The sequence below is a fragment of the Meles meles genome, chromosome 19 (assembly GCF_922984935.1).
Source record: "Meles meles chromosome 19, mMelMel3.1 paternal haplotype, whole genome shotgun sequence".
NCBI lineage: Eukaryota > Metazoa > Chordata > Mammalia > Carnivora > Mustelidae > Meles > Meles meles.
Window position 1 is genome coordinate 13,797,879 of NC_060084.1, and position 9,640 is coordinate 13,807,518.

General features: G+C 42.8%; 1 protein-coding gene across 2 annotated transcripts in view; it reads right to left on the minus strand.

Moving 5' to 3' along the window:
* Nucleotides 1-2,968, minus strand: part of AP1G1 (adaptor related protein complex 1 subunit gamma 1) — a 77,172-nt gene extending 74,204 nt beyond the window's left edge. For both annotated transcript variants that reach the window (XM_045988494.1, XM_045988493.1), the window contains exon 1: nucleotides 2,596-2,968. The gene's annotated coding sequence lies outside the window, so the exon portion shown is untranslated. The remainder of the gene's footprint in view (nucleotides 1-2,595) is intronic.
* Between the last annotated feature and the right edge of the window lie 6,672 nt (nucleotides 2,969-9,640).

Below are 9,640 nucleotides of genomic sequence, written 5' to 3' on the forward strand. Positions count from 1 at the left end.
ATCCCCAAGACAGGCTCCACACGCAGTGCAGAGACTCCTTGAGACTCACTCTCCCTCCGCCCCTTCCACCTGCTCTCGAGCTTTTCTTGTGTGCATGCTCTCTGGCTCTCTCTTCCAAATAAAGAAATCATAAAAAACTTGGACTTTTGTTTTTGCACATCACTAATTTCAAGACTACGTTTTAAAATAAACAGGGGGCAAAATAGCATCAAGGTATTGCTGACAATTTTTATACTTTATAGTTTCACTCTAAAATTCACTATCAAGGGGCACCTGGCTGGTTCAGTTGGTAGAGCATTCAACTCTTGATCTCAGGGTTTTTGAGGTCAACCCCCAAGTTAGGGGTAGAGTTCACTAAAAAAATAAACTAAAATTCATGTTTAGTTCAAATCGAGAACTGGTAAAAGTGAAACAGATCAAGGAACAAGAAATTGCTCCCAAAAGAAAATGAACTGAAGTTTCCTTAACAATAATATTTCTTTCGTGCTCGCTTCGGCAGCACATATAACAATAATATTTCTTTCAAGTATAATCCTACAAGCTTAGACAAAGTGGACATTCAAATATGTGATTAATCAACAGTGCACTAAACAGCATTTTGGTTATAATTTGTAAGGCAAAAGGACACTTTCCAACTGAATGCAAACCACCTAAGAATGAATAAGGTTTGACTATCAATACATTATACCACGAAATGAACAGAGTTAAGTAACACCTACCCTATAGCTCTTCCAATAACCTTGTTTTTAAAAATGTAACTCAGAAATGGAACATTTCATTAACAATTACAAAGGGATACTTAGTAAATGAGTAAGCATTCCACAGATGTTCAGGGCTGTGATAGTTCCTTTATCAAAAAGAGAAACTCCCTATCCTGAGAGTAAATAGAGAAACACTAACATAATTTTGAAAAGTCTCTTTAAATAACAAGAACACTATTTACAATGAAAACATTCAGTCTCCTACTGAGACATCATATGACCAGTACTGGAATTTATCTACCTGGTGATAAGAATAATGCACTTAGACATGGATTAGAAGTATTAAAAGGTTTGATCCAAGTTCAAGTTATACATTTTTTTCACTTTCCTCTTCATCCCTCTACAGGAGTCCATTAAATTACAAATTTAAATTTCAACAGTCACTAGGCTGTAATCTCAAATAAGCTCTCTTCAGCAGGTTTAAAAACCCAGGCTGAGATGAAATACAGGTGATTCAATCACACTCGCCTAACTTGAAATGTAGGAAATAATCAGTGAATTACTGTGAAATACTTTTTATTCAAGCATGCCACACTGCAAACATACTTTAAGAACAGCATAAAAGTGGGGAGATTATAGATACCTGGAGAGTCTATATTTTTAAACCAAAACTTAAGGTATATAGTCTGACAAGTATTATGGGAGAACAGCAGAAGTGAATATTCAAAATTCAACTACCCCCCCCCCCCCAATTCAACACACAATCCACTTAAGTATTTTTCAGAGTCAGTCAGCAAAGATCATAACCTGCAAGTTAAGATCATTAAGAAATCTTCACACACACACACAAAAAAAAAAAAAAAAAAAAAAAGAAATCTTCACTCCTCTCCTCTGTGAAACTAATCCTTACAGTAGCCAAGAAAGTTACTTCCCTTTCTGCCGACGTCGAATTAAGATCCTTCTCGGGCAATTTTCATGCCCAGGGATATATAACACCAAGACAAACACATAAGTGTCAATAAGCACCAAAAAGCCAAGTCTTCAACACAAGGAGGGAATTCACAAAAGAGAAAACATTTGACAGCCTCCTCCCTACACCCCTCCCCAAAAGCCATTTAATCAGTTTTCCAAACATTTACTGCTGAAGTATACTCTAAGCGAGTGGTTCGATGGTCTCCTTCATCAAACCCTAACAGGGAAACATAACCAATCGTCCCGACTCTTCCAGACAGTCAAGAAAACAGGGAGAATTATTAGAAACTGCAGTCCGCAAGATCAAGAGTTTGAGAGAAGGGTAAGCAGGGCACTCGCAGCTGAGTTAGGGAGTGGGGGAGGGACCCTAAAAATTGGGAAAGAAGTTGATTGGAAGGGTAGAGAGAGGCGAGGGCAATGTCCGGTTCTGAGAGGACGGCACTGCAGAGTAGACAGCGATTAATTGAGCATTATGAGGAGCTAAAGAAGAGTTCTACGAAAGACCTGACCCGAGTACAAGATACAAGAACGCTGATACGTGGCTCAGACAAGACACGCGGGGGTGGGACCCGCGGGACCCGCCCCGCTAACCCCAGGCTCCCTAAATGAGTCCTCAAAAGAGGACCGAAGCCCGAGAAAGTCAATGGGTCCAACGGAGGCCCGCACCGACCGGGCAAGGCCACAGCACAGAAGACAGCGGCTCGCGGAGCCTCCTGGTGCGAGGCCTCGGGTTGGCCCTCAAGAAGTCGGAAGGAGCCCCTGGGGCTCCGGGCCCCTCCTGGGCCAGCCTCTGTCCTCTCTTCTCAACCCCTAAAGCCCAGGACCGGACCTCTGGTACCGACAGGAAGCTTCCGGCCGAGTGGGGCCGGCAGGCATGGGGCAAAAGAAGCAATATGTTCTTAGCGCCGCGAGTGACACTCACCGGCCCGAAACCTCGAATGAAACCAGCAGCTCCGGGGGCGGCGGCAGCAGTGGCAGCAGGAACCGAACATCCAAAATGGCGGCTCCCTCGGCCTCACCACCGCGACTGCAGGCGGAAGGATCCTTTTAGGAAGGAGGAAGTTTTTAACTAACTTCACACAGTATCGCAGAAACTATGGTCTCTGTCTTCCTCTTCTTGTCGATTCTGTGTTCCCTGGCTGCAACTTCTTGTGCCCCCCTTCTCCTATTATCCAAGAACTCGGACCCCGCCGAGGACTATTTGCCAAGGAGGAGGTGACTGCTCCTAGCAGAGCGACGCAAAGCGTAGTAAGATACGGGGCGGTCACTGATGACGCGAGACGCTGCTGCCGAGTCACCGCTGCGAAGAGTCTGAGAGAGAAAGATCCGGCTGACCCTGGAAGCCTCCGAATATTGGTTCCGCTTGTGGGGGAGGAGCAGGCTGGGCTACCAGGAAGCGGCGGGGCCACCTGAAGAGGGCGGGGCTACCAAGGTGGCTGAGGAAGTGGGCGAGGCGAGGCAGGTGGCCGCTGGGACCTAATGAACAAATATCCCAAACTATTTCCTATTGTGTTTGAGACCTTAGCTTTCTCTCTAGGTTACCTTCGGGAACATGCTCCAAGTGGTCTCGGATTCTCTAGATTAGATTAGAGAATGATAGAGAAGAGTGGATTCCAGTTCCAGTACCATCGCTCAACCTCCTGCATTGGACAAGCCATTTAAACCCTTAGTGCTTCAGTTTCTTCATATGTAAAAACAAAGGATTTGGACTAGTAAGGGTTAAAACCCTTCCAGAGTGGGCTTTCTGACCATGTCTCCAACAACTAATGACCTGAGCCAAAGACAGTCTACCCAGACAGTTCCTGGCTTGATAAATAATTACTAACACCTGACTCATATATTTTCCACGTGAACGGTAAAGAGGGTCATGATACCTTGGCCCATTTAAGGGAAAGGTGACCTACCTAAACTAAAGTCCTTCAGGTAGATTGGCAGTAAAGTAGTCCTGAAAATGAATAAAGTACTGCACCTGGCTGGATGCCAAAAAGAACTGTACTAACCAGGGGTGCCTGGGTGGTTCAGTGGGTTAAAGCCTCTGCCTTTGGTTCAGGTCATGATCCTGGTGTTGCAGGATCCAGCCCCGCATCTGGCTCTCTGCTCAGCGGGGAGCTGGCTTCCTCCTCTCTCTCTCTGCCTACTTGTGTCTGTCAAATAAATAAAATATATATTTTTTAAAACTACTAACCATAAATCTTGAGTTTAGGACCTGTTATAGACAGGAGGTTGTGCTTTTTTCCTTAGGCACATTTATTTGGGGATTTCAAAACATTTTCCAAAAATTGAATTGAGGAGGGGCTCCCAGGTGACTGAATGGGTGAAGCCTCTGCCTTCCAATCATGATCCTGGGTTCCTGGGATCCAGCCCTTCCAGGGCTCCCACCTTAGTGGGGAGTTTTCTTCTTCCTTTGCCTTTCCCCACTGTTCCTGTTTCCTCTCTCTCTCTCTCTCTCTCTCTCAAATAAATAAAATCTTTCTTAAAAAACTGAATTGAGGGGTAGCCTGGGGGGCTCAGTGGGTTAAGCCTCTGCCTTCGGCTTGGGTCGTGATCTCGGGGTCCTGGAATCAAGCCCCACATTGGGCTCTCTGCTGGGCGGGAAGACTGCTTCCCCTCCTCTCTCTGCCTGTCCCTCTGCCTACTTGTGATTTCTCTCTCTCTGTCAAATAAAATCTTTTAAAAAAAAAACTGAATTGAGGAGGTCAACCTGTACAATTTCAATTTCACTCCTGGACTACTAGGACTTACCAAGTTACTGGAAACAAAGCCCAGGGGCATGATAATAGTAATTACCATTTTTTATTATTAAATATTGACACCACATTGTTTATAAAAGCATTTTCCTCATGTAACCTAATTTGGCCCTCCCACCAACCTGCTAAATCAGACTAGATAAACATAGGTAACTTAATTTTACAAATAAGGAGACAGAGGCACCTGGGTAGCTCTGTCAGGTAAGCAGGTGCCTTTGGCTCAGGTCATGATCCCAGGGGCCTAGGATAGAGCCCCAGGGCTCCTTGCTCAGCGGGGAGCCTGCTTATTGTGCACACTCTCACTCTCTCTCTGACAAATAAATAAAATCTTTTAAAAAAAAATAAAATAAAAAAAATGAGGCTGAGGCTCACAGAAAGTGTTACTTACTGAAAGACCTCCCAGCCCCTCTCACATCGGGATTCTGCTACATGGTGCCACCTTCTGAATTAGAAAAGAGTACACACCCACCCACCCCCACATCCACACTCAAGGTAGAATCAGTCCAAATGGTCTAAGGAACAGAAAGCTTATGGAATTCAGTTGCCTCATATCCCCCAAAGCACTACTGTACCGTGCAGCCTTGGATCATGCATCCACTCAGTAGTAGCACAAAACTAGAGAACATGGTGATGTCACTACAAATATTCCTCTGAAGTATAGCTAGGCATGAACACATGTTAAGAACAGTTTGGGTGGAGGGTACCTGGGTGGTTCAGTTGGTTAAACGTCTGCCTTTGGCTCAGGTCATAATCCCAGGGTCCGTTGCATCAAGTTCTGCAACTGCCGAGCAGGGATCCTGCTTCTCCCTCTGTCTGCTGCTCCCCCTACTTGTGTGCTCTCTCTCTCTCTCTCTCTCTCTCTGAAAAATAAATATATAAAATCTTTTTTAAAATAAAAATTTTAAAAAGCTTGCAGGTTACAAAGCAGTTAAGGCATTTTGTTTGCAACATCACAAAAATTTGCTTTGAGCTTGAATTTAAGTGTTTACCACTGCAAACCACAAAAGAAAATTAAACTATCTTCCTAAGAAAGAGGCAGGAACTTTTCTAGTACCATGCCAAGTGGCAGAGCATTAAAGAGAACATGACAGACAGTATAAAATGTAAACTCCCTCCATGTATCTTTTTACTTGTGTTTATAATTACCAAACTCCTCCAATGCAACAAAAAATAAAAGCAATTGACCCAGTAGAGAGCATGGTCATCATTATCCTAAGAGCTTTGGTTTCTGTGGCTAGCCATTAAAGTTTGGGAAGACTTACTCCCTGTCTAGTCAAGCATAATCCTCAGTTTCAGATAAATTACAGCACATCAATAAAATAGAATGCTATGCTGCCAATAAAACTAAAGCTCTAGTTCTCTATTATCATGGTATGACAGATTAGAAAAAACATTACAAAGTGGCGTTATAATAATATTGTAGAAAGTGTGTATGTACACAGAAAAAAAGTTGAAGGACAAAACTAAAATGTGAAAATGGTTATCTTTGGATGGTGGGATTAGAGAGGATTTTTACTTTATTACATTTTGGTTTTTGCAATGAGCATTCTGTACTTTTGGGGGGGAAAAGACTTGCATTTTGGAAAAAAGTTCTTATAAGATAATGCAGTTGTACAGATCCAAATCGTAAAGGAAATCTTTGTTTTTATTTATTTATTTTAAAGTTTATTTAGTTTTTTTAGTAAAACTCTATACCTAATGTGGGTCTGGAACTCAGGGCCCTGAGATCAAGAGTCATATGCTCTTCAGACTGGCACCCCAGGGGATTTTTGTTTTTATACAGCAACATCTTGAAAGAATTAGCAAAACCTGTAAGAAGAAAAAACAGGTGGGAGAAAGGATAATTATTTGTATAGTTCTGTTTATTACTAATAACTCACATGTTCAATTTAACAAATAATAACAACAAAAACCAAGGACAAAACCAAAGAGGCATCAGCCAGGAGTCGGATCATTCACGTGCCAGTCCTGACTGGGTTACTGACTTCCTGCTGTAAGCAAGGTGTTTCCCATCTCTGGGCCTGTGACTTCAGCGGCCCCACATGTATTGATGACCAGCGTTGTTCCAAAATGGATTCAAAGTGGCTTCTTATCCCGAGAGATCAAATGTGTGAAAGCACTTTGAAAAGTACCAAGGATCATTACAATGTAAGTATAAATACTTTTTGTGCCACCAAACAATTCAGCTGAGCCATGTATTGATTGTCCACTACAAGTAACAGTAGTGCATTGTGTCTCACAACTCACAAAAGTGTTTTCCTACGCACTGATTCATTTGCTCCTCAGGAGGCTGTGAACCATAGAGGCATTATACTGTAGCAGTTAAAAATGTTGGTTTCTAGTGCTAGACTGCTTGGGCTTGAAATACCGCACTTCTTCTCTTTACTATGTGACCTACAGCAAGTTACTTCGCATCTCTGAGGATTTCTGAACCTCGGTGTCTCCATCTATAAAATGGAGTTAATAACAGCAGTAACATGGTCATCTTAAAGCTGGTGTCATTATCAAATGAGCTGATACACTTGGACTTAGAACAGGGATAGGCGTATATAGTAAAGGCCCAATAAATATAAGGTCTTTCTAGGAAAAATCTTACCTAAATTTTCGCGTAGATCTCAGGGAAGAAACTTGGCAGGGACACTCTCACTGCTCCATGTGCACGCTGCCTCAATGCTCACTGTGAAACAAACACTGAGTGCCATTTTCACTTTTTTTTTTTTTTGGTAGAAGTGAAAATCTTCAGATTTCCTTTGGTTAGCAAGAACAGGTACTAATGTAGGTCATTCATAAAAGTGAGGCGGTCTAATGTGACCTTTTGAAAAGTGAGGACTAACTGTATATTTCTTTTAGTCTACATAGTAGTCATTTAATAAATGGTCTGCCTGAGTCTCCACACCATACTGTCCTGGGTGCACAGAATCTGCAAGAGACATTTCTTTCTTTTTTTTTTTTTAATTTTTTTAAAAGATTTCTATTTCTTTCAGAGAGAGAGAGAGAGAGAGAGACAGCGTGCGTGCAAGCACGAGCAGGGGAAAGCACAGAGGAAGAAGCAGACATTCCTGCTGAGAAGGAAGCCTGATGTGGGACTCAATGCCAGGACCCTGGGATCAAGACCTGAGCCAAAGGCAGATGCTTAACCAGCTGAGCCACCCAGGCACCCCTGTACGGGACATTTCAAAAGAGACTGTCATACCTTCCTTAATCTCATTAAGGTAAGCTAGGTTTTTAAAAAATTCTCTAACACAAAAATGTCAATGATATTATCACTTAGCAGATAAGTCTTAACCCCAAAATCAGCAGAAAAAGGAGAGATCATGGGGCAGCAGAACAGTGAAAGAGGTGTCTTGGAAGACATGGCATGCCATTTGGAATCTGTGGTATCCAGGGGGTTGGGTGAGGCGGGATATTCTTTTTTGGGCTTAGATGCAGTGGGGTTCTTAAATGACTCAGTATCAGCAGCTGAAGCCATATGATCTTTACAGCAGATAGGGAAAGCTCTCCCTGCAGAAATGTGGTGAGCGTCTTTCACAAGGAACCCTTCCTGCTTCTCCACGTGCCAGAGACCTCAGCCAAGAAAGGAGAGTGAAGGAGATACAACCCATAGGAAATATAGTGACAGTGACGTGAGGCAGCTCCACTGTTTTGAGTCACCCAAATCTATAAATAAGCCTGAAAGTCAGAGAGAAATTAGTCCCTCTGTTTTCACAAAAAGCATTTTTACAATTCTTTTAAGCATGGTCCCTACTCACAATTTATCCTGGCTTGAGAAAAGGTTTAGGAATTGATTTTTCAGTTGTGACAAAAGAGCTAGAAATGATGTAAAAATTGAAACTCTAAGAGTCAACTCCATATGCTCTTTAACCTACCAAGACCAGCAGGAAATCTACTACATGTTCCTTCAAAGTCTATAGGATACAAGGCTCAGCCAAGCCAATTCTTTGCTTTAGAGATTTTTTTTTTAAAAAGGCAGTCCACAGTGCCACTTGAGATGTTTTATGTCACAATATTTTCTTTTTTGTAGAATACTTATACTTGGTTTGTAAAGGATTCTATATCTTTTTAAAAAGATTTTATTTATTTATTTGTCAGAGAGAGAGAGCGCGCGCACAAGCAGGCAGAGAGAAGCAGGCTCCCCGTTGAGCCCAATGCAGGACTCGATCCCAGGACCCTGGGATCATGACCTGAGCTGAAGGTAGCCGCTTAACTGTCTGAGCCACCCCGGCGTCCCTAAGTGATTCTGTATTATGTTGGCACTTCTGGAGTGAAAACTCTCACTAGATATGAGACTGCAACCAACTGAAACCCCAACCTGAGGAAATAGTGCCATTTTTTAGTTTAGGGAAGACAAAACTGTGACCACCAGAGAGGGTTGCACTATCCAGAAACACAGCAGGGCTTCTGACTCATTCCCTACTCAAGTAATTTTAGTTCCTTAATATGGGCACCATCATTTGCCTACAAGTCCATGCTAAATCGGTTTTGTTTTTCTTTAAGTGCATAGCCTTATCCTTACTCCTCTAAAATAAGGCAGATCTACAACTTGCTTTTTTTTTTTTTTGGATATTTTACTTATTTGACACACACACACACACAGAGTGTACATGCAGGAGGAGTGACAGGGAAAAGGAAAAGCAGGATCCCACTGAGCAAGGAGCCCAATGCTGGGCTTGATCCCAGAACACCAGGATCATGACCTGAGCGGAAGGCAGACACTTAACTGACTGAGCCACCCAGATACCTACAATTTGCTTTAAAATTAGTCTGGGAAAGGGTACCTGGATGGCTCAGCCAATTGAGCATCTGGCTTTTTTTTTTTTTTTTTTTAAATGAGTATCTGACTCCTGATCTCAGCTCAGATCTTGATCTCATGGTCTCAGGTTTGATCTCATGGTTCTGGGTTCAAGCCTTCGGATTGGGCTCCATGCTGGGCGTGGAGCCTACTTTAAATAAAAATAAAATAAAATAAAATAAAATTAGCCTGGAAAGTCCAAGAAGTGTTGAGACATATACAGCGGCTGATGCAGCAATTACCTTGTACCCAGTTAAGGAAACACCAAAATCCTCCACCAAACTGCGCACACATTCTAGAGGATGATCTAGGACTCAAACAGGTGCCAGAGTGAGGCGCTATACTCCACAGGAGAGGCAGCCCGCTGGCTGTGCGAGTCCCTGGCCTTGGATTTGGAAGATCCTCCCTCTGACCCCATAAGTCTTTGAATA